Genomic DNA, 23,456 nt, shown 5'->3' on the forward strand with positions numbered 1-23,456 from the left:
CTTTACTGTGACTACAAGATATGCTTAAAGTGTAATCTGATGCGGCTGTAAAATGCTACTGAAATGTACAACTAAAAATACACATTTGGCCACAATTGCTGCCTTGTCTAAATGAGATCCTTAATGCAAGTCGATAGAAACTGCACATTTTCAGGACACAAGTAAAATTGAAAACCTGAATTGAATATATGTATATATATATATATATATATAAACAGTATTGACCAACACTACTTACTTAGTAAAGAAAAAATTGCCCCGGTGTCCTCCAATGGGTAATAGACACAAATTGCAGAGATGGTGGTGGCACTCGTGGGTCTTACAATATAAAACCTTAATTACAGCAGTCAGACAACCAGCATAAGGTTACAAAGGGGCGTTACAGACCCATAACGTTGAGATTGCTGTGGTGATTTAAATACACACTTTTTTACATCAACTACTATACAGCCTCTGAGTACCGCTGCTTGTCCGATGTGTTATATATATATATATACTTACAGAGCAGATGAAAGGGAGGCGGCAGAGCAGGACATAGTGGAACAGCGGTCAGGTAGCGAGTTAGGTGGGACAGTGCAGGGGTCGGGATGGAGCAGAGCAGTGGACAGAGGGGGTGGGACAAAGCATGGTATGGGACAGAGTGGAGCAGACAGACTGAGGTAACTCTTCATATGCCATATGACATTATTAGTATAGCTATATATTTTCTATATGTTGGTATATTTGATATAAAGAATTATATGATGGGACAGTTGAGTGAAGTATGTGTTAACGGTGCACATTAAATATTTATTTACCATACCACATAAAAAAGTATAATATTTTATCATATTACACAAGAGGTCACCTCTATTATGCAAAAAGAACATCTATTTACACCGAACCATGCATGTCAGAGCTATATTTTCTCACATACCATAATCTAGTAAATTTATTTATGTGGTGTATGTATGTATGTATGTATGTATGTATGTATGTACAGTATATACACAGTTTTGTTGTAACGTCATGGCTTAGAGTGCCACATTAAACTGACCCCTTTGTTTGGCACTGATCACACTGTAAATAATATTTTCCAGATGACAGGTCCTGTATCAGTGCTGCAGAAAACAGTATTTTTTGCAAAAAGCAAACACTGCATGTTTAAAGAATTGTCCAAAAACACATAAGTTATGATCTCTTTGATGGATTAGTCCAATTCCTGGGCTTTATCACATGGTTTATTAGGAAACTACAGTTTGAGGGGGGGATAAAATAAGATTTTACTTACCGATAAATCTATTTCTCGTAGTCCGTAGTGGATGCTGGGGACTCCGTAAGGACCATGGGGATATAGCGGCTCCGCAGGAGACAGGGCACAATAATAAAAGCTTTAGGATCAGGTGGTGTGCACTGGCTCCTCCCCCTATGACCCTCCTCCAAGCCTCAGTTAGGATACTGTGCCCGGACGAGCGTGCATAATAAGGAAGGATATTGAATCCCGGGTAAGACTCATACCAGCCACACCAATTACACCGTACAACCTGTGATCTGAACCCAGTTAACAGTATGATAACAACGAAGGAGCCTCTGACAAGATGGCTCACAACAAGAATAACCCGATTTTTGTAACAATAACTATGTACAAGTATTGCAGACAATCCGCACTTGGGATGGGCGCCCAGCATCCACTACGGACTACGAGAAATAGATTTATCGGTAAGTAAAATCTTATTTTCTCTGACGTCCTAGTGGATGCTGGGGACTCCGTAAGGACCATGGGGATTATACCAAAGCTCCCAAACGGGCGGGAGAGTGCGGATGACCCTGCAGCACCGAATGAGAGACTCCACGTCCTCCTCAGCCAGGGTATCAAATTTGTAGAATTTAGCAAACGTGTTTGCCCCTGACCAAGTAACTGCTCGGCAAAGTTGTAAAGCCGAGACCCCTCGGGCAGTCGCCCAAGATGAGCCCCCTTCCTTTTGGAATGGGCTTTTACAGATTTTGGCTGTGGCAGGCCTGCCACAGAATGTGTAAACTGAATTGTATTACAAATCCAGCGAGCAATCGTCTGCTTAGAAGCAGGAGCACCCATCTTGTTGGGTGCATACAGGCTAAACAGCGAGTCAGATTTTCTGACTCCAGCCGTCCTGGAAACATATTTTTCAGGGCCCTGACAACGTCAAGTAACTTGGAGTCCTCCAAGTCCCTAGTACCCGCAGGTACCACAATGGGTTGGTTCATGTGAAAAACAGAAAACACCTTAAGGAGAAATTAAGGACGAGTCCTCAATTCTGCCCTGTCAGAATGAAAAATTAAGTAAGGGCTTTATATATGATAAAGCCGCCAATTCTGACACACGCCTGGCTGAAGCCAGGGCTAATAGCATCGTCACCTTCCATGTGAGATATTTTAAGTCCACAGTGGTGAGTGGTTCAAACCAATGTGACTTTAGGAAACTCAAAACAACATTGAGATCCCAAGGTGCCACTGGGGCACAAAAGGAGGCTGTATATGCAGTACCCCTTTTACAAACATCTGAACGTCAGGCACTAAAGCCAGTTCTTTCTGGAAGAAATTCGACAGGGCCGAAATTTGAACCTTAATGGACCCTAATTTTAGGCCCATAGACAGTCCTGTTTTCAGGAAATGTAGGAAACGACCCAGTTGGAATTCCTCTGTAGGGGCCTTCTTGGCCTCACACCACGCAACATATTTTCACCAAATGCGGTGAAAATGTTTTGCGGTTACATCCTTCCTGTCTTTGACCAGGGTAGGGATGACTTCATCTGGAATGCCCTTTCAGGATCCGGCGTTCAACCGCCATGCCGTCAAACGCGGTCGCGGTAAGTCTTGGAACAGACAAGGCCCCTGCTGGAGCAGGTCCTTTCTTAAAGGTAGAGGCCACGGGTCTTCCGTGAACATCTCTTGAAGTTTCGGGTACCAAGTCCTTCTTGGCCAATCCGGAACCACGAGTATCGTTCTTACTCATCTCCCTCTCATGATTCTCAGTACTTTTGGTATGAGAGGCATAGGAGGGAACACATACTCTGACTGGTACACCCACAGTGTTACCAGAGCGTCCACCGCTATTGCCTGAGGGTCCCTTGACCTGGCGCAATATCTGTCTAGTTTTTTGTTCAGGCGGGACGCCATCATGTCCACCTTTGGTTTTTCCCAACGGTTTACAATCATGTGGAAGACTTCCCGATGAAGTCCCCACTCTCCCGGGTAGAGGTCATGCCTGCTGAGGAAGTCTGCTTCCCAGTTTTCCACTCCCGGAATGAACACTGCTGAGAGTGTTATCACATGATTTTTCGCCCAGCGAAGAATCCTTGTAGTTTCTGCCATTTCCCTCCTGCTTCTTGTGCCGCCCTGTTTACGTGGGCGACTGCCGTGATGTTGTCCCACTGGATCAATACCGGCTGACCTTGAAGCAGAGGTCTTGCTAAGTTTAGAGCATTGTAAATTGCCCTTAGCTCCAGTATATTTATGTGGAGAGAAGTCTCCAGACTTGATCACACTCTCTGGAAATTTTTTCCTTGTGTGACTGCTCCCCAGCCACTCAGGCTGGCATCCGTGGTCACCAGGACCCAGTCCTGAATGCCGAATCTGCGGCCCTTTCATAGATGAGCACTCTGCAGCCACCGCAGAAGAAACACCCTTGTCCTTGGAGACAGGGTTATCCGCTGATGCATCTGAAGATGCGATCCGGACCATTTTTCCAGCAGATCCCACGGAAAGGTTCTTGCGTGAAATCTACCGAATGGGATCGCTTTGTAAGAAACCACCATTTTTCACAGGATCCTTGTGCAATGATGCACTGATACTTTTCCTGGTTTTAGGAGGTTCCTGACTAGCTCGGATAACTCCCTGGCTTTCTTCTCCGGGAGAAAACATCCTTTTCTGGACTGTGTCCAGAATCATCCCTAGGAACAGTAGACGTGTCGTCGGAAAAAACTGCGATTTTGGAATATTTAGAATCCACTCGTGCTGTCGTAGAACTACTTAAGATAGTGCTACTCCGACCTCCAACTGTTCTCTGGACCTTGCCTTTATCAGGAAAGCGTCCATATTTCTTTTAAGAAGAATCATCATTTCGGCCATTACCTTGGTAAAGACCCGGGGTGCCGTGGACAATCCAAACGGCAGCGTCTGAACCGATAGTGACAGTTCTGTACCACGAACCTGAGGTACCCTTGGTGAGAAGGCAAATTTGGACATGTAGGTAAGCGTCCCTGATATCCAGTGACACCATATCGTCCCCTTCTTCCTGGTTCGCTATCACTACTCTGAGTGACTCCATCTTGATTTGAACGCTTGTATGTAAGTGTTCAAATATTTCAGATCTCACCGAGCCGTCTGGCTTCAGTACCACAATATAGTGTGGAATAATACCCCTTCCCTTGTTGTAGAAGGGGTACTTTGATTATCACCTGCTGGGAATACAGCCTGTGAATTGTTCCCAATACTGCCTCCCTGTCGGAGGGAGACGTTGGTAAAGCAGACTTCAGGAACTTGTGAGGGGGAGACGTCTTGAATTTCCAATGTACACCTGGGATACTACGTGTAGGATCCAGGAGTCCACTTGTGAGTGAGCCCCCTGCGTGCTGAAACTCTTGAGATGACCCCCTACCGCACCTGAGTCCGCTTGTACTGCCCCAGCGTCATGCTGCGGACTTGGCAGAAGCTGTGGAGGGCTTCTGTTCCTGGGAATGGGCTGCCTGCTGCAGTCTTCTTCCCTTTCCTCTACCCCTGGGCAGATATGACTGGCCCTTTTGCCCGCCTGCCCTTATGGGGACGAAAGGACTGAGACTGAAAAGACTGTGTCCTTTTCTGCTGAGATGTGACTTGGGGTAACAAAAGGTGGATTTTTCAGCTGTTGCCATGGCCACCAGGTCCGATGGACCGCCCCTTTATACGGCAATACTTCCATGTGCCGTCTGGAATCTGCATCACCTGACCACTGTCGTGTCTTCGTCTGGCAGATATGGACATCACATTTACTCTTGATGCCAGAATGCAAATATCCCTCTGCGCATCTCGCATATATAGAAATGCATCTATAGTCAATAAAATCTTGTCCCTGTCAAGGGTATCAATATTTTCAGTCAGGAAATCCGACCAAGCCCCCTCAGCGCTGCACATCCAGGCTGAGGCGATTGCTGGTCGTAGTATAACACCAGTATGTGTGTATATACTTTTAGGATATTTTTCAGCTTCCTATCAGCTGGCTCCTTGAGGGCTGCCGTATCTGGAGACGGTAACGCCCCTTGTTTTTATAAGCGTGTGAGCGCCTTATCCACCCTAAGGTGTGTTTCCCAACTCGCCCTAACTTCTGGCGGGAAAGGGTATACCGCCAATAATTTTCTATCGGAGGAAACCCACGTATCATCACACACTTCATTTAATTTATCTGATTCAGGAAAAACTACAAGTATTTTATTCACACCCTACATAATACCCTTATTTGTGGTACTTGTAGTATCAGAAATATGTAACACCTCCTTCATTGCCCTTAACATGAAACGTGTGGCCCTAAAGGAAAATACGTTTTTTTATTCACCGTCGACACTGGAGTCAGTGTCCGTGTCTGTGTCTGTGTCAACCGACTGAGGTAAATGGGCGTTTTTACAAGCCCCTGACGGTGTCTGAGACGCCTGGACAGGTACTAATTTGTTTGCCGGCCGTCTCATGTCGTCAACCGACCTTGCAGCGTGTTGACATTATCACGTAATTCCTAAATAAGCCATCCATTCCAGTGTCGACTCCCTAGAGAGTGACATCACCAATACAGGCAATTTTCTCTGCCTCCTCACCAACATCGTCCTCCTACATGTCGACACACACGTACCGACACACAGCACACACACAGGGAATGCTCTGATAGAGGACAGGACCCCACTAGCCCTTTGGGGAGACAGAGGGAGAGTTTGCCAGCACACACCAAAAACGCTATAATTATACAGGGATAACCCCTTATACAAGTGTTTTCCCTTATAGCATTTTTATATATGTAATCATATCGCCAAATAAGTGCCCCCCCTCTCTGTTTTAACCCTGTTTCTGTAGTGCAGTGCAGGGGAGAGCCTGGGAGCCTTCCTCACAGCAGAGCTGAGCAGGAAAATGGCGCCGTGTGCTGAGGAGAATAGGCCCCGCCCCCTTTTCGGCGGGCTCTTCTCCCGGAGTTTGTGAGATCTGGCAGGGGTTAAATACATCCATATAGCCTCAAGGGCTATATGTGATGTATTTTAGCCATAAAAAGGTATTATACATTGCTGCCCAGGGCGCCCCCCCCAGCGCCCTGCACCCTCAGTGACAGTTGGTGACTGTTGGTGAAGTGTGCTGACAACAATGGCGCACAGCTGCAGTGCTGTGCGCTACCTTATGAAGACTGAAAGTCTTCTGCCGCCTGTTTCTGGACTCTGGACCTCTTCAACTTCGGCATCTGCAAGGGGGGTCGGCGGCACGGCTCCGGGACGAACCCCAGGGTGAGACCTGTGTTCCGACTCCCTCTGGAGCTAATGGTGTCCAGTAGCCTAAGAAGCAAATCCATCCTGCACGCAGGTGAGTTTACTTCTCTCCCCTAAGTTCGTAGCAGTGAGCCTGTTGCCAGCAGGTCTCACTGAAAGAAAAAAACCTAACTTAAACTTTTATTCTAAGCAGCTCAGGAGAGCCACCTAGATTGCACCCTTCTCGGCCGGGCACAAAAATCTAACTGAGGCTTGGAGGAGGGTCATAGGGGGAGGAGCCAGTGCACACCACCTGATCCTAAAGCTTTTATTATTGTGCCCTGTCTCCTGCGGAGCCGCTATATCCCCATGGTCCTTACGGAGTCCCCAGCATCCACTAGGACGTCAGAGAAAATTGTTTCTGTTTATTTGCTCAACACTGCCCTAATAGCTAACCCCTAAAGATGTCTGCTTGCAGAAAGCATTCTTCCTTAAAACAAAGGGACAGAGTAAAAGTTTTTCAGAAAATGAAAAGTATCACAACTATTTGAAATGCACACATCTGCCATATTGAACTGCTCATGACCCATTTAGACTGGAAAAAACATCTACAATAGCTTTGACAGACACAACATTCTACTTTCACTATCAGAAATTAACTCTAATATAGAAAACTATACCTCAGTCACAGTTTGTATTATTCTTGGTATTACCCTGTATATTGGGATCCGGATTGAAAGTCGACAGTAACTAGGTCAACAATGTCTAGGTCGACCACTATTGGTCGACAGTAACTAGGTCAACAGTGTGTCTAGGTCGACAGGGTCTTTAGGTCGACATGTTCTAGGTCGACAGGTCAAAAGGTCGACATGAGTTTTTCACAAATTTTTTCTTTTTTTTTAACCTTTTCATTCTTAACGATCCACGTGGACTACGATTGGAACGGTAATCTGTGCCGAGCGAAGTGGTAGCTGAACGAAGGCACCATGCGAGGGTACGCGGTGCACTAATTGGGGTTCCCGGTCACTCTACAAAGAAAACGACACCAAAATAACATTAAAAACTCATGTCGTCCTTTTGACCTGTCGACCTAGAACATGTCAACCTAAAGACCCTGTCGACCTAGACACACTGTCGACCTAGTTACTGTCGACCAATAGTGGTCGACCTAGACATTGTCGACCTAGTTACTGTCGACAATACCACACCCCTGTATATTAGATCTTTCTTGTACTGTGTCTCTGTAATACGTTCCTGTCAGGTACTGTATAGGAAAAAAAACGTTTTGAAAAAATCGAAAAAAATAATTTGACTCTTATCCCCAGATCTTGCAGCCATTTCTTCCTATTTTTCTATGGTCATGTTCAGTATCATAATGTGCTGTGGAAGCAAAAAGATAACCTTTAAATAATGTAAATCCAAGTTACAAAATGAGCTTTTTATTTATTTCTGTGTTTACAGACTATGGGCTAAATGTAATAGAGTGAGAGTTTCAGAAAGTGAGAGATTTGGTAAGGTTTTTCAGATTTTTTTAAAGTGGCAATCATTTACACTGCAAAACCAGGTTGATCTTGCTCTGTAAATGATTGCCACTTAAATAAAACTGCAAAACCTTACCAAATCTCTCACTTTTTGAAACTCTTATGCTGTCCATACATCAGGGAGATATCGTTCCAACCAGCCAACTAGTTGGCTGGTTGGAACGATAATCTGGCAGTGTGTGGGAGCAAACGATTATCAGCCGTTTGCTCCCACACGCTAAAAAACGGTTGGTCCAACTAGTTGGGAAAATCAAACTTGTTTGATTTTCCCAACCAATCGTTCAGGTGTAGGGGGAACTTTCCCCCCAACTGAACGGTAAGTAGGTGGACACTGGCCAGCAGTGTCCGCCTGCTACTGTCATCACTGCCGGCTGGGCTGTCTTTTTAATCCCAGGATCCCCGGCAGCGGTACTATGGAGCAGGTCCAGGGGTCTCACTGGGACCCCAGCTTTGGCGCCCCACCCGAGATCACTGCACCCCGCAGTCGCGGCACCTCTCCTCCTCTCTCCCCCCCCCCCCCCGTGCGCGATCGCGGCACCCCACCCGCAATAAGAATGGAGGGACAGACAGTGGGCGAGGGGAGCTGTCACTGAGGAGGCGGAGGTGAATGTCACATAAAGGCAGTGACCGGCTCCGAACCTGCACCCGAGATCACTGCACCCCCCCCCCCACGGTCACTGACACCCCCCCACTCCCGCATGATCGCGGCACCCGCAATAAGAATGGAGGGACAGAGACAGCGGGCGAGGGGAGCTGTCACTGAGGAGGCGGATGTCACATAAGGGCAATGACCGTCTCCATACCCGCACCCGAGATCACTGCACCGCCCACAATTGCGCCCCCCCTCCCCTTCGTGCAATCGTGACACTCCCGTACCACACCTGCGATGAGAATGGAGGGATAGAGACAGCGGGCGAGGGGAGCTGTCACTGAGGAGGCGGAGGTGGATGTCACATGAAGACAGTGACCAGCTCCGTACCCCCATGCCCCTGTGTGCTGTGACACAGGGGTGGCCACCAGGAGCTGGATCCAGCTAATTAACGCACCAACAAGTTCAATTCCTTTATACTTATATTGATCATGTTGGTGCGTTAATTAGGGTGGGGGTGGGGGGTAACAGAGAGAGAGAGAGAATTAATTACACTTGAAACATTGGATGTTAGCTTTAAGTTCCCTTGTTCCCAAATCACACCCTACATTTGATAGGCACGTAACATTACAACCATGAATGATGTGCAGTTATCTGTCATTTTAGATGGAGATACATCATCCTTGTGTATAAAAATAAAAAGTCATGATGGATTCAAAATGTCCTTCTAAGTGGTAACTGTTCATCTTTCAGTGTATATATAGCATTAGTAATCAGAAGAAATGAAATGAACAGCATATAGAAGCAATAAGTTCTACATATGATGACAGCAGGACTGTTTATTTAAAAGTGAAACAGTGTTTCTAGTCAATAGATACTTTATTGTGAAGACATGCTGATATTGCTAATTATAGACCAACAGGATTATTTATGTGAAAGTGAAACATTGTTTCTAGACAAGAGATACTCTGTTGTGAAGATTTGCTGCTATTGCCAACAATAGATCAATATGTAAAACCGACAAAAGTTTTTAAAAGCTTTTTAGTTTATTTTTATATTTTTGTTTTTTAAATTGTGTTAATTGCAGAGTGGTGTATATTACCCAAAGGATTCCGGGATCTTATTGAGAGGAGCAGCGGTTCCTTATTGTTTGTATTGGACTCTAGTGAGATATAAGGAGTGGAGTGATTTTATCAAGTCCAAATGTGGTATTAAATAACGGTGTGAAACATCTAGAAACAGCACAGTGTTTGAACTGTTTGTATCTTGCTGTATATATATATATATATATATATATTATATATATACATACATACATACACATATATATATATATATATATATATAGCAACATCTAGCTCCTTCCCTGCCTGCATCCACCCCAAGAATACCAAAAATCACCTGTCCGCATCCCCCACCGCAGCATAGACTCCCATGCTTGCATCCCCCAGAACAGTCTCCCCTGCCCGCACCCCCCTCAGAGTGGCAGCACAGATTCCCCTGCCCCCGCCTCCAGCAGCAGCTCTGGCAGCAGCACTATAGTGTCCCCTTCCTGCATTCTACCCCCTGCGATCACCCAACACCCCTAATCCTTACAGTTACCTGCCCTCATGCCAAATCCTCCACTTTTATTTTAAAAAAAATAGCACAATTTTATTAAAATAAACATGCAAAAGTTTTTTGTTTCCTTAAAAAAAAACACATTATTTATTCAAAAACATGCAGAAGTAGGCAGGCACTGTCCGCCTACTTCGGTGACATCACAAGTTGGAGAGAAGTTGGCAGGTTGGTTGGTCTGATGAAAAGTTGGTTAAGTGTGTGGAGCACTGATGAAAAGTTAGTTAGATGTGTGGAGCACTGTTTTAGTTGCACAGACAAGTTGGATGGTTGGAAGTTTGGAGTGTTGGAGAAAAATTGGTCTGATGTATGGCTAGCATTACTCTATTACATTTGACCCTATGAGTTGTGCAAGTGTAGACATTCCAGACATTTGTTCTTATAACATAGGAAATATAGTGTCTCATCCAAGAGTAATAATCATAAATAAATAATGTAATTACGCTTACAAAAAATGTACCTTTCTGTCATTACCAAAATAGGATTAAACATATTTTAATCAGTAAAATATTTACTGAATTCTAATATAGTAATTAGGCTTTCATTTCCAACACTATGATGCATAATTGAGCCAGCGCAATCCGAATTTGGTGATTGCTCAAAGCAACACAAAACCGCAATCAGCCATGGCTGTATGCCAACTTGGAATTATATGTTGATTTGTACAAAGTATCTTTCGAAAAAGGATGTTTTGTTGACAAGATCACAAACCCTGGAAATAGAGAGCCTTATGCTGGGCAAACATGCAGGGGCATTTTAACAGTGGAGGGGGACCATGTACAGTCTTCATTCCGACACCCTCCTCTCTTATTGGCAGCCGGGCAGCACAATCATGACTTATTTTGAGTACACTCTGGTGCTGTGCAAGATGCTACTGCGCATGCACAGGTCTCCAGAAAAATGGCGTAGTGGCCATTTTCCCTGCACATTCTCTTCTGTGCATAGGCGAAACACAGGGAAAAGGGCCACTGTGCCAATTTTTTTGTCATTTGTGCCATTTGGTAAGTATTGAAGAAATGGGTGCACCCTGAACCCATTATAGATATGCCACTGCAAAAACAGATAAAAATGCCTGTCAGACATTTTATCTGATACCTACCCTGAGGAGGAAACATTTCTCTGTTCCTCCTCTGTGAAGTAACAAGGGAAATATCCGTGAGTCGGCTGTCGCAGTGTATACATTGTCCGATGCCGTTGAGTTACAACTTAAATAATATTGCATCGGTCGCCTGCAACCTATAAATGTGACATTTATTATTGGACTGTAAGATATTTCTGCATATATTGTAAACCATGGGCTTAATTTACGAAGTGTCGTATTGTAAATCCCCGCGGTTTAGCGTCTGTTTTGCAATCTGTCGATTTACTAAAGCCAAAACTGCTTCAAAATCGCAGAGAAAGAAAACTAGTATAGAAAAGAACAGACCTGAGTATCAGGGCACCATCAATGCCATAAAACTGCAGACAAACCCACTAAAAAAATGTCTAGCCTTAGTCAGGCCTCTTTGTTGGAATTGCAGGTAAATTACCATAACTGATTTTGACAGGCATTAATTGATTGACAGGAATAGCATCCAACTGTGCTATGGGGGATTGTGAAGTCTCTTACAAGACATGGCTGGTCTTTAACAGAAATATATAAGCAAACAAAAATATAAAACAAAAAAACTCAACCACATAATTACACTACACTCACACACAAAAAAAACACACACACACACACAGTACTTTTAAAGGAAAAAAAATACTCTATGGCGAACACACCTCGAATAGACAAATACAGAACAAGAAACAATAGATGTGCAGTGACCCCTGTGCTTTCTTTTGGGATCTGGATTTATTGACGTGTTTTGGTTTTGGCTCTGGTTTAGCAAAATTATCCTCACATATTTTGGTTTTGGTTCTGTATTTTTTGTAAATTCTAAAATTATGTCATTTGGTGTTTTTTTTGTTCCTAGAGTATTAACCTCAATAACATTCCTTTTCAGTCATTTCACCTCACAGTTCATTATATTGTTTACACAAATATTGGCCTAAGGCTGCAGCGAGCTGATTACTAAGTGACATAGCAGTGGCACAATCACATGGAAGTTTATAGCACATCTATGAAACATTGCCACACAGTGCCAGAAAAGAAAAGTGGTGCAAGATGGAATTGACCTTCGACCATCACTCCCACCCTTATGTTGTATATTAAAGATATGCACAGTTTAACAAACCAAGTACTTCATTGACAGGGTCTGCCACTTTTTTGGCTGAAGTGCTTGGTTTGTTTGGGCCCCAAAAAAACAAGCTACCACTAGGCATAAGAAGGTAAAAGTGTAGTTTTGTTAATTTCTTCTCTCTGTGGGAAGATTATGTCATTATCATCATCATCATCATCATCATCACCACACAATATTAACTCATTACCTCTGGAATCCACCATTAGAGTAGTCACTGTACTTTGACATAATTGCGGTAAAGGTCTTCCTCATGGAATTTGTAGTTCATCTTTTCCACATTTTAAGGAAGAAGTCTCATACACCAATCGCTCACAAGGTTCCAACTGTGCTGAAAACTTTCTGAGTACACACTAGAGGGTGTGCAGCTTACGTAAAGCAGTAGTCCAAGGGACTGTCTGGCATGTTCATTTGTACGCTGTCATTAAAATAATCCTCCACCATTCTATGGATGGTTACCATATCAGATAGAGGGCTGCATGTAATGGAGTACGAGGAGGCCAGAGCTCAAAGATTCCGGCCAGACTCGTACTTTTTTTTTTAAAGCAGCAAACATTTACAAGGCAAAACCAGGTTGGTTTCTAATCTGCAGTGGTTTAAATAGAAATCGCCACCAAATAGCGGATGTCATTTAGAAACTGTCAGGTATTGACAGTGGATTCAGTTTACACACTTAAAAACCTCTTCTTAGTCAATTAGATATAAACTGTGGCAATGCCGAGGGTCATGGTGCCCTGAAATCTCAGATAAGATCATATTAAGTTTTCCCAGCACCGGGATCCTGAACGCTGGAATTCCAGTTGAGATATGCTGGGACTCTGCACTGGTAAGCCGCTGGGGGAGGTTAAATTTAGACTTTGGGGGGAGGGGGAGGGTTAGGCTGCGGGGAGGGAGAGTTAGGGTTAGGCACCTTTAGGGAGGGATAGGGTTAGGCTGCGGCTGATAAATATACATAGTAAATACTGCTAGTGCATGCATGATACTGTACCAGATAATGTAGAAAATGCACCATAGTCCTGTGCACTATAAGGTAACATATGTATCCTATATAATAAAAGGCTAAGCTGCTCCTCTCCTCGCCTCTGTTATGTGCGCCTGTGGTCACTAGAGGCTGCCACATGGACCAAATGAAAGTGAAAGGGATCATGAAGGGAGATGATACAGCCTGCTGCTAATTAATTCAAAATATTGATCTGAATGTTTCACCCGCTGAATTTGGAGAGAGGGTACTGAAGAGAGAGGTAGGTTTTTGGTGTGGCAGTTGCCATTTATCATAACCTTTCATATTCAAAATTGGCTAGATTTTCTATCCTTTTGTTTGATTTCCACTTTCAGTTAAATTAATCTAAAGCTGCTCCTCACCTCTGTGGTACCGCTGGTGGCAACTAGAGGGTGTCTGATGGAGCGCCGTTTGGGACAAGTACACACACATAGCCTATGTACACTGCACCCCCCAACATATACTGCCACTATATACACACTGCATCCCCACACCCCTCCATATAGTGCCCCCTATATACAAGGCACCTCCATATACTGCTTCTGTCGTATACCGCATACTCTGCACCCCTCCTCCATATACTATGCTGCAACTCCAGGTTACTTGCTATCTCGAGACTCGGCAACAAGTAGCAGCAGGAAACGGATGTAGGAACCACCACACAGTCCTGCAGCGCTCAGAGAGGAGACATCGGTGACACATGTGGCCACTTACCGATAGGGGGTGAAGGTGAATCAGTCCAGCAGGAAGGAGTGAGACCCGGTGTGGGGTGAGCAGTGCGGTGACCTGGAGGAAGAGGGGTTGGTGCTGGGGCTGCAGATGATGAGGGTGAGGAGGAGGCAGATAATCATCTCAACTGCTTTATATATACTGCGTGCCAGCAGAGGGGCTGGGTTCTATGCTCGTCCCTCCCACACCCTGCACAGGTCATGCCCAGACCCCTCTGGCCAGCTGCTGGTGGCTACTGGTGGGAGCTGTGCAGGGACTGGTGAGCTTACACATATCCAGTACTGGTGTATATAGTGCAACGGGATGTAGTTAAAATGCCGCCGGATGGGATCCCGGCGGCTGAAATACCCACACCGGAATCCCAAATTGCTGCATAATGCCGGCATCAAAATCCCACCAGTGCTCTGGGTCTCGGCGTCAAAATTTTGATTCCTAACATCCCGAACATTCTTTTAGCGGGATGCGGGGGTGGGAGGTTAGGTTTAGGCATTAGAAGGGGGTTAGGGTGCAGGGAAGGGAATGGGATGGTTATCTACCGGGGAGGGAGGGTTAGGGTTAGGCGCTTACAAGGGGAGGTTAGGCTTAGGCACCAAGTGGGGAGGGTTAGGTTTAGGCAACAGGAAGGGAGGGTAAGGGTTAAGCACCACCGGGGAGGATTAGAGTTAGGTACCACCGTGGAGGTCTAGGGTAAGGGGAAAGGGAGGGTTAGGGTACTTTCTGGGGGGTTGTCGGGATTTTGATGGATGGGATGCCGTAGTCATTATTCTGACCACCTGCATCCCGTACATCGGTATATCATACCAAACCTGGTGCAACATCATTATAGCCTGGCCATTACAGATATACTGTATATATATATATATATATATATATATATATAGTCACATAAGGTCCCCTTGCATGCTGAACACTAACAACACCGACAGTCGGCATGCCGACTAGAAGGGACTATTCCCACTCGTGGGTGTCCACAATGTCCATAGAGTGGGAATAGAACCTGTGGCAAGCGCAGTTCACCACTGAGCCTGTAGCGCAGCGAGCCCACAAGGGGCTTTGTTGTGCTCGCTCTCCCCCCGCCTGCATTCTGCGGCCGGGATATCGGTGTTGGGATGCTGACGGCTGGAATCCCGGCCACCGGTGACACGGCTCCAGCCCTTCTATTTAATATTGGTGTACATTCTTGAAGTGCAGGGATACATTATGGGTTCTAACCCCTTCTTTATATTACGTATATGTTCCGCCATATGTATTTTCAACATGCATTAAGTTCGCCCCACATATTGGGAACTGCATGAACACTCCAATAAATACACACAATTTTTAGTATTGCACAAAACAAAATCCCTGTTATTATATGTTTTATTGGTTTGGATTGATCAATATTCTGTGATCTTACTTTCCTTGCTCTTACAGGTATGGCACATAATACATGTGCCACACCTGTAGATGCATTTAGATTTATTCTTGGTCAGCATTCTGGGTGCTGTCACCACTTTCCTAACCACGATCTCCTTCAAGTTCCTTGCTCTCCTATTAATAAACCTAGGAACCTCTGACACAAATTCTTTCGGGAGCTAGTGTTTATTTAGGATACCCCTGTGTCTTCTAATCACTTTTTAGATCTATGTTGACTGATAAAGCCCGTTATTAAGGGGACTTCTGTAGTTATCTTTTTATTATGCATGCTCAATGTAAGTGCTTTTGTACAATCTAAATCACTACTTTCTTTCATTGCTTTATCAACTATTTTGGTATCATATCCTTTTTCAATAAATTGACACTGAAGTGTATTCGCCTGTTTCCAGTATACATCTAAAATCAGTACAATTTCTACAAATACGCTGAAATTGACTGATTGGGATGCTCTTTAACCAATTGGTATGATGATTACTTGTATAATCAATATAAGAGTTACAGTCTGTACTCTACAAAATTGCTCAGTTTAATTACACCTTCATCGATATAGATCCTTAGATCCAAAAAATTAACCTCCACATCACTAATGTTAAAAGTTAACTGAACATTGAAGATATTATTGTTCAGATATTTGAACATGTCCAATGAATCATGATTCCCCCTCCACACAAATAAAATATCATCTATGTAGCAGTTCTAGGACACTAGACTGGCATCAAGCTCATGGTCACTCCGCACATATTGCTCCTCCCAGTGCACCATGAATAAGGTGGCATAGCTTGGTGCCAGCCTACTACCCACTGCATTCCCATATATAAAATAAGTGAAATACCCCTCTATTATAAAATGTATACATTCTTCTGACATGTCACCCTGATCCAAAAAGGAAGTAGTTGCCTATAATCCTAATTGGTGGTATATGAACTTATATAGGGAAGTTATGACCGCCATAACCAAAAGACATTCTGGTTACCATTCTATCCCACTCAACCTATTGTTAGCAGATACAGTATAGGGGTAAATTTAGATTGGAGTTCTATTTAATATATCAGATTCTACTTCTCATTTATCTAGCACCTTCTAGAACATAATACCTGAAATCTGATTGGCTGCTATGGGCAACATCCCATCTTAAATAGAACTCCCAACTTAGTAAATTTACCCCATAGTATCTTTGAGATAAGATTAAGTAGTTTTTACAATAGTTTGTAATTTTTGGTCTATAAATAATGATAGATTGGATAAACAGGAATTGGTGCCTGCTACTATAGGACAGTTGCACAATTATTTATCTAAACACAAGTTCGATGCACTTAAAAATGTTGTGTCTTATTTTGATATCATTATTTGCACTGCTGATAAAGGAAGTGCCGTAACTAGACATTTAACACTTTGTGCAAGAAACAGCATTGGCGTCCCCCTAATATTTAAAATAGGGCCAGTGTGTGCTGTAGGTGCGTGGCAAAAATATAGGGGCATGGCTTCATGGGGAAAAATAATACCAATTCATATTACGCTGTACAACAGTCTCCATTATTCAAATTACGCAGAACAGTAGGGCCACTTACACACATTACACCAGGTAGAGCCTATTTTACACATAATGTCAAGTAGAGCCCCTGTCACACATTATGCCAGATAGAGCCCCCTTTTACACATTACGGCAGGTAGAGCCCCATTTTACAAATTACGGCAGGTAGAGTCCCTTTTTTCACATTACGGCAGGTAGAGCCCCCTTTTACACATTATGGCAGGCCGAGCTCCTTTCACACATTACACCAGGTAGAGTCCCCTTTTACACATTACAACAAGTAGAGTGCCTTTTTACACATTGCGGCAGGTAGAGTCCCCTTTTACATATTATGGCAGGTAGAGCTCCCTTGTACACATTACAGCAGGCAGAGCTCCCTTTTACACATTATGACAGGTGGAGTCTCCTTTTACACATTACGGCAGGTAGATCTCCCTTTTACACATACCGGCAGGTAGAGCTCCCTTTTATACATTCCAGCAGGTATAGCTCCATTTTTCACATTACAGCAGAAAGAGTTCCTTTATATGCATTACGGCAGGTAGAATCCCCATTTACACATTACGGCAGGTACAGCCCTCTTTTACACATTACGGCAGGTAGAGTCCCCATTTTACTCATCACAACAGGTAGAGTCACGAGAGAGAGAGAGAGAGAGAGAGAGAGAGAGATGCAACCACATCACTCTGTGTCTCCCAGCCAGCAGTACAAGTATGCGGGTACACTTGGGTACAGAGTACCCTTAAGAATTTGGTAGCGGGTACGCAGTACCACCTGCCCCACACTTTGCCATTACCACAATTATAATGTGCCACAAAGCAACAAGACATGACGGCTCCTCCCGCTTTGTCAGGGTTACTGGGAGTGCAACAGTGGCTGTATTTTCCTGTTATAATGGAGGCATCACTATATATTGTTATTAAATTGGGGGCATTACTATATATATCTATTACACTGGAGGTATCACTATATATTTCTATTATACTGGAGGCATTGCTATATATTTTTAGCCTTGCCTCTAGATTCCCCCAAAAATAGGGGCTGTCATGTTACCACTCCGCTAGTGTCATGTAGCCACTCCTACTAGCAGCATGTGACTACACCCTCTCACAACATGAGACCACGCCCACTTTCAGCACTCAGTACCACTAACAAAATATTTCTACTTGCACCACTGCTCTCAGCAATCCTCCCACCACCCTCATCACTGTGTCTCTCAGCAACCCCTTTACTGTGTCTCTCTGCAAACCCTCCCACCAACCTCTCAGTACTCTGTGTCTCTCAGCATCCCCCAGCACCACATGTCTCTCAGCATCCTCCCCACTCCAGCACTCTGTGTCTCTCAGCAACCCTCTTACCCTGTGAGCCACAGATGGTGAGGCCAGCCAGGCACAGCAGTCACTAATGTTGGCATCAAGTTTCCTGGCTCCCGACTCCGGTAAGCCTGGCAAAGTGGCAGGCAGCGGTAATTGCAAACTGAGTCAACAAGTACAAAGTGTGCAGTGGGTGACGCAGTAACCAGCTGCATACTTGCACTACTAGCTGCTCTCCCACCCAACCACTCCCCCTCCCCGTCCAAATGTGGTACTCATGGTGCAGGGCACTCTGGGATGGAAGACATGTCAGAGACTCGAGACTCGGTAAGCCGAGAGGGGCCAGAGCAGGCAGTGGGAAGCTGAAGCGCTGACTGTTGTCTTATATGTAGTGGTGTGCTCGGCAGAGAAGCCGAGCGCATCAAAAATAGGATTTTAATTACCTACCGGTAAATCCTTTTCTTGCAGTCCGTAGAGGATGCTGGGGTCCACATTAGTACCATGAGGTATAGACGGGTCCCTTGGGAGCCATGGGAACTTTAAGAGTTTAATAGTGTGGGCTGGCTCCTCCCTCTATGCCCCTCCTACCGGACCTACTTCGAGAGAAGGAAATACACAGATAGTGGTGAGATTCACACCAGCTCACACATAACAGAAAACCAAGCTAACTAGCTTGAAACAATTCAGCAACGGCTGAACAACAGTACTTAACCAAGTAACAATGCAGTACTTAACCAAGTAACAATGCAGTACTTAACTAAGTAACAAATGCAGGAAAACAAAGCGCTGGGCGGGGGCATAGCATCCTCTACAGATTACGAGAAAAGGATTTACCGGTAGGTAATTAAAATCCTATTTTCTCTTACGTCCTAGAGGATGCTGGGGTCCATATTAGTACCATGGGAATGTACCAAAGCTCCCAGTATGGAAGGGAGAGCGCAGAGGCTCCTGCAGAACAGATTGACCAAACTTTAGGTCCTCAGAGGCCAAAGTATCGAACTTGTAAAACAAGACCCCCAAGGGCAGCTGCCCAGGAAGAACCCACTTTACGAGTAGAGTGGGCAGTAACAGATTTTGGACACGGCAAGCCTGCTGTAGAATAAGCATGCTGGATAGTAAACCTGATCCAGCGAGAAATCGTCTGCTTAGAAGCAAGACACCCAACCTTGTTGGGATCATAAAGGACAAACAGAGCGTCCGACTTTCTGTGACGAGAAGTTCTCTTCACATAAATCTTCAAAGCCCTTACAACAGCCAAGGATTTTAAAGTAATTGAGGAGTCAGTAGCCACTGGCACCACAATAGGTTGGTTCATATGAAAAGCCAACACAACCTTCGTAAGAAATTGCTGACGCGTCCTGAGCTCAGCTCTATCTTCATGGAAAATCAAGTAGGGGCTCTTGCAGGACAATGCCCTCAACTCCGACACACGTCTAGCAGATGCCAATGCAAATAGTGTGACCACCTTCCAAGTAAGAAACTTTACATCAACCTCCTGTAAAGGTTCAAACCAATCTGACTGCAGGAACTGCAGCACCTTGTTAAGATTCCAAGGTGCCGTAGGCGGCACAAAGGGTGGTTGAATATGCAGAACCCCTTTCAAGAAAGTCTGAACCTCAGGGAGGACCACCAATTGTTTCTGGAAGAAAATGGACAAGGCCGAAATCTGGACTTTTATGGAGCCCAAACGCAGGCTCACATCCACACCTGCTTGCAGAAAGAGGAGAAACCGCCCTAGTTGAAACTACACCGTAGGAAACTTCTTGGATTCACACCAAGACACGTACTTTTTCCAAATTCGATGGTAGTGTTTTGACATTACTCATTTCCTAGCCTGTATCAGGGTAGGAATAACTTTGTTCAGAATGCCCTTCCGAGCAAAGATCTGGCGTTCAACCTCCATGCCATCAAACGTAGCCGTGGTAAGTCTTGATAAGCGAACGGCCCCTGTGGCAGAAGGTCCTCTCGAAGAGGAAGAGGCCTCGGATCTTCCAGCAGTAACTCCAGAAGATCTGCATACCAAGCCCTTCTTGGCCAGTCTAGAGCAATGAGGATCGCCTGAACTCTGACTGGAACACCCACAGAGTTACCAGGGCATCCACCGCCACTGCTTGTGGGTCTCTCGACCTGGAACAGTACCTCCGAAGCTTCTTGTTGAGGCGGGAAGCCATTATGTCTATTTGAGGTACGCCCCAAAGACTTGTCACCTCTGCGAACACCTCTGGGTGGAGGCCCCACTCTCCTGGATGGAGATCGTGTCTGCTGAGGAAGTCCGCGTCCCAGTTGTCCACACCCGGAATGAAGACTGCTGACAGCGCCACCACATGCCTTTCCGCCCAGAGGATGATCCTTGTTACCTCTGACATTGCAGCTCTGCTCTTCGTTCTGCCTTGTCAGTTTATGTAGGCTACAGTCGTTACATTGTCCGACTAAACTTGAATGGCCTGATCATTCAGAAGATGTGCCACTTGTAGAAGACCATTGTACACGGCCCTTAGTTCCAGAATGTTTATTGGAATGATAGATTCCAGACTTGACCACCTTCCTTGGAAGTTTTCCCCTTGGGAGACTGCTCCCCAACCTCTGAGACTTGCATCCGTGGTTAGGGGGATCCAAGTTGAATCCCAAACCTGCGGCCCTCTACGAGGTGAGAGGTTTGCAGCCACCAGAGGAGCGAGATTCTGGCTTTCGGTGACAGACGAATCCTCTGGTGCATGTGAAGATGAGATCCAGTTGGAAGGACCGTGCATGAAATCTTCCATACTGTAGAGCCTCATAGGAGGCAACCATCTTCCCCAGAAGGCAAATGCACTGATGAACTGATAACCGGGCTAGCTTCAGGACATCCCGGACCATTGTTTGTATCACCAACGCTTTCTCCTCTGGCAGAAACACCCTCTGTACCTCCGTGTCGAGGATCATCCCCAGGAAGGACATTCTCCTTGTCGGCTCCAGATGCGACTTTGGAAGATTCAGGAGTAGTTGAGTTGAGAGAGCAATGCTCTGCAACAGCTTCTCCCTGGAAGACGCTTTTATCAGCAGATCGTTCAGATAAGGAATTATGTTCACACCCTGCTTGTGGAGGAGTAGCATCATCTCCGCCATGACATTGCTGAACACCCTCTGTGCCGTGGAGAGGCCAAACGGCAGTGCCTGTAACTGATAGTGACAGGCCAGCAGCGCAAATCTCAGATAAGCTTGGTGAGGCGGCCAGATCGGAATGTGAAGGTACGCATCCTTGATATCCAGGGATACTAGAAATTCCCCCTCCTCCAGACCTGAGATCACCGCTCTCAGAGATTCCATCTTGAATTTGAATTCACTCAAATAAGGATTCAACGACTTTAGGTTTAATATTGGCCTTACCGAACCATCCGGTTTCGGTACAACAAACAGGTTTGAGTAATAACCCTTGTTTGCTAGGTGAGGTGAAACTGGAACAATGACATTTGACTTTAGCAATTGTTGAATGGCTTCCTGTAGGATAGAACTTTCTGTCAGCTAAGCTGGTAAGCCTGATCTGAGAACCTGTGAGGTGGGAGTTCTTGAAACCCCAGTCTGTACCCCTGGGTAACAATATCTTTTACCCAGGGGTCTATGCCTGATGACACCCAGACATGACTGAAATTTCTTAATCTTGCTCCCACCTGCCCGATCTCCAGGCGTGGAGTTCCACCATCATGCCGAGGATTTTGAGGAAGCAGAACCAGGTTTCTGTTCCCGGGAACCTGTTGGTGCAGGTTTTCTAGATTTTCCCCGACCTCCTCTAAAGAAAGTGGAAGGAGGTTTGGATTTTTTAACTTTCGCAGTCCAAAAGGACTGCGTTGTAGATGGAGGATAAGATTTCCTAGTAGGCGGTGCTGCTGAGGGAAGAAATGTTGACTTACCCACAGTTGCCGTGGAGATCCATGCATCTAACGCTTCCCCAAACAGAGCCTGACCTGTGAAGGGTAGGTTCTTTACAGTCTTCTTGGATTCCGCATCCGCAGACCTTTGGTGCAGCCAGAGTCCCCTGCATGCCGAGACAGCCATGGAAGAAGCCCTCGCATTAAGATGGCCAAGGTCCTTCATGGCCTCCACCATGAAACCTGCAGAGTCCTGTATGTGACGTAAGAACAATTCAATGTCACTTCTATCCATAGAATCTAATTCTGACCACTTTACTATGGCTTTAGAAATCCACGCACAAGCAATAGTAAGTCTTAATGCTACGCCAGTAGCTGTGTATAATGATTTGAGTGTAGTCTCAATCTTACGGTCAGCTGGCTCTTTTAAAGCGGTGGACCCAGGGACAGGTAAAACCACTTTTTTAGACAACCTAGACACAGAAGCGTCTACTACAGATGGGATTTCCCACTTTTTCCTGTCCTCCTCAGGGAAAGGAAAAGCAATAACAACCATTTTTGGGATCTGGAATTTTTCCTCTGGGTTTTCCCAGGATGTTTCAAACAATGCATTTAATTCCTTAGACACAGGGAATGTAAGGAAGGATTTCTTGTTGTCAGTAAAATAAGCCTCCTCTACTTGCTCAGGTACCTTATCAGTAATGTGTAAAATGTCCCTGATAACCTCAATCATGAATTGCACCCCCTTAGCAAGGGATGCACCCCCCCCCCCCCTGCATCTCCCCATCACCATCCCCTGTATCAGAGTCGGTATCCATGTCAGTTTGCATTATCTGGGCAAGAGCACGCTTCTTAGGGTAAACAATTGGGGTCTTTGAAGAGGTAGTGGGAGCTGAATACGACAAAACCTCAACAGACTTTCTCAAAACCTGTGTTTCAGTCTCATTTTGAGCTATTTGAGATTAAATCTGGGATATCATTCTCCTAATAAAATCCACCCATGGGGGTTCGGATTCAGAAGGCTGAGACAGTATATTGCAGTCCTGAGTACATGGAATAGACTCTTCAGGAGAAGATACACACTCTGCAGCACAAGATACAGAGTTCCTAGACATGTTTATGTGAGCTATACAAACAAACAAACAAACACACACACACACACACACACACACACACACACACAGGAAAATGCAGACACAGTTTCCCCCAGAGTACCTTCAGT

This window comes from Pseudophryne corroboree, chromosome 5 (genome assembly GCF_028390025.1).
Source record: "Pseudophryne corroboree isolate aPseCor3 chromosome 5, aPseCor3.hap2, whole genome shotgun sequence".
Classification (NCBI taxonomy): Eukaryota; Metazoa; Chordata; class Amphibia; order Anura; family Myobatrachidae; genus Pseudophryne; species Pseudophryne corroboree.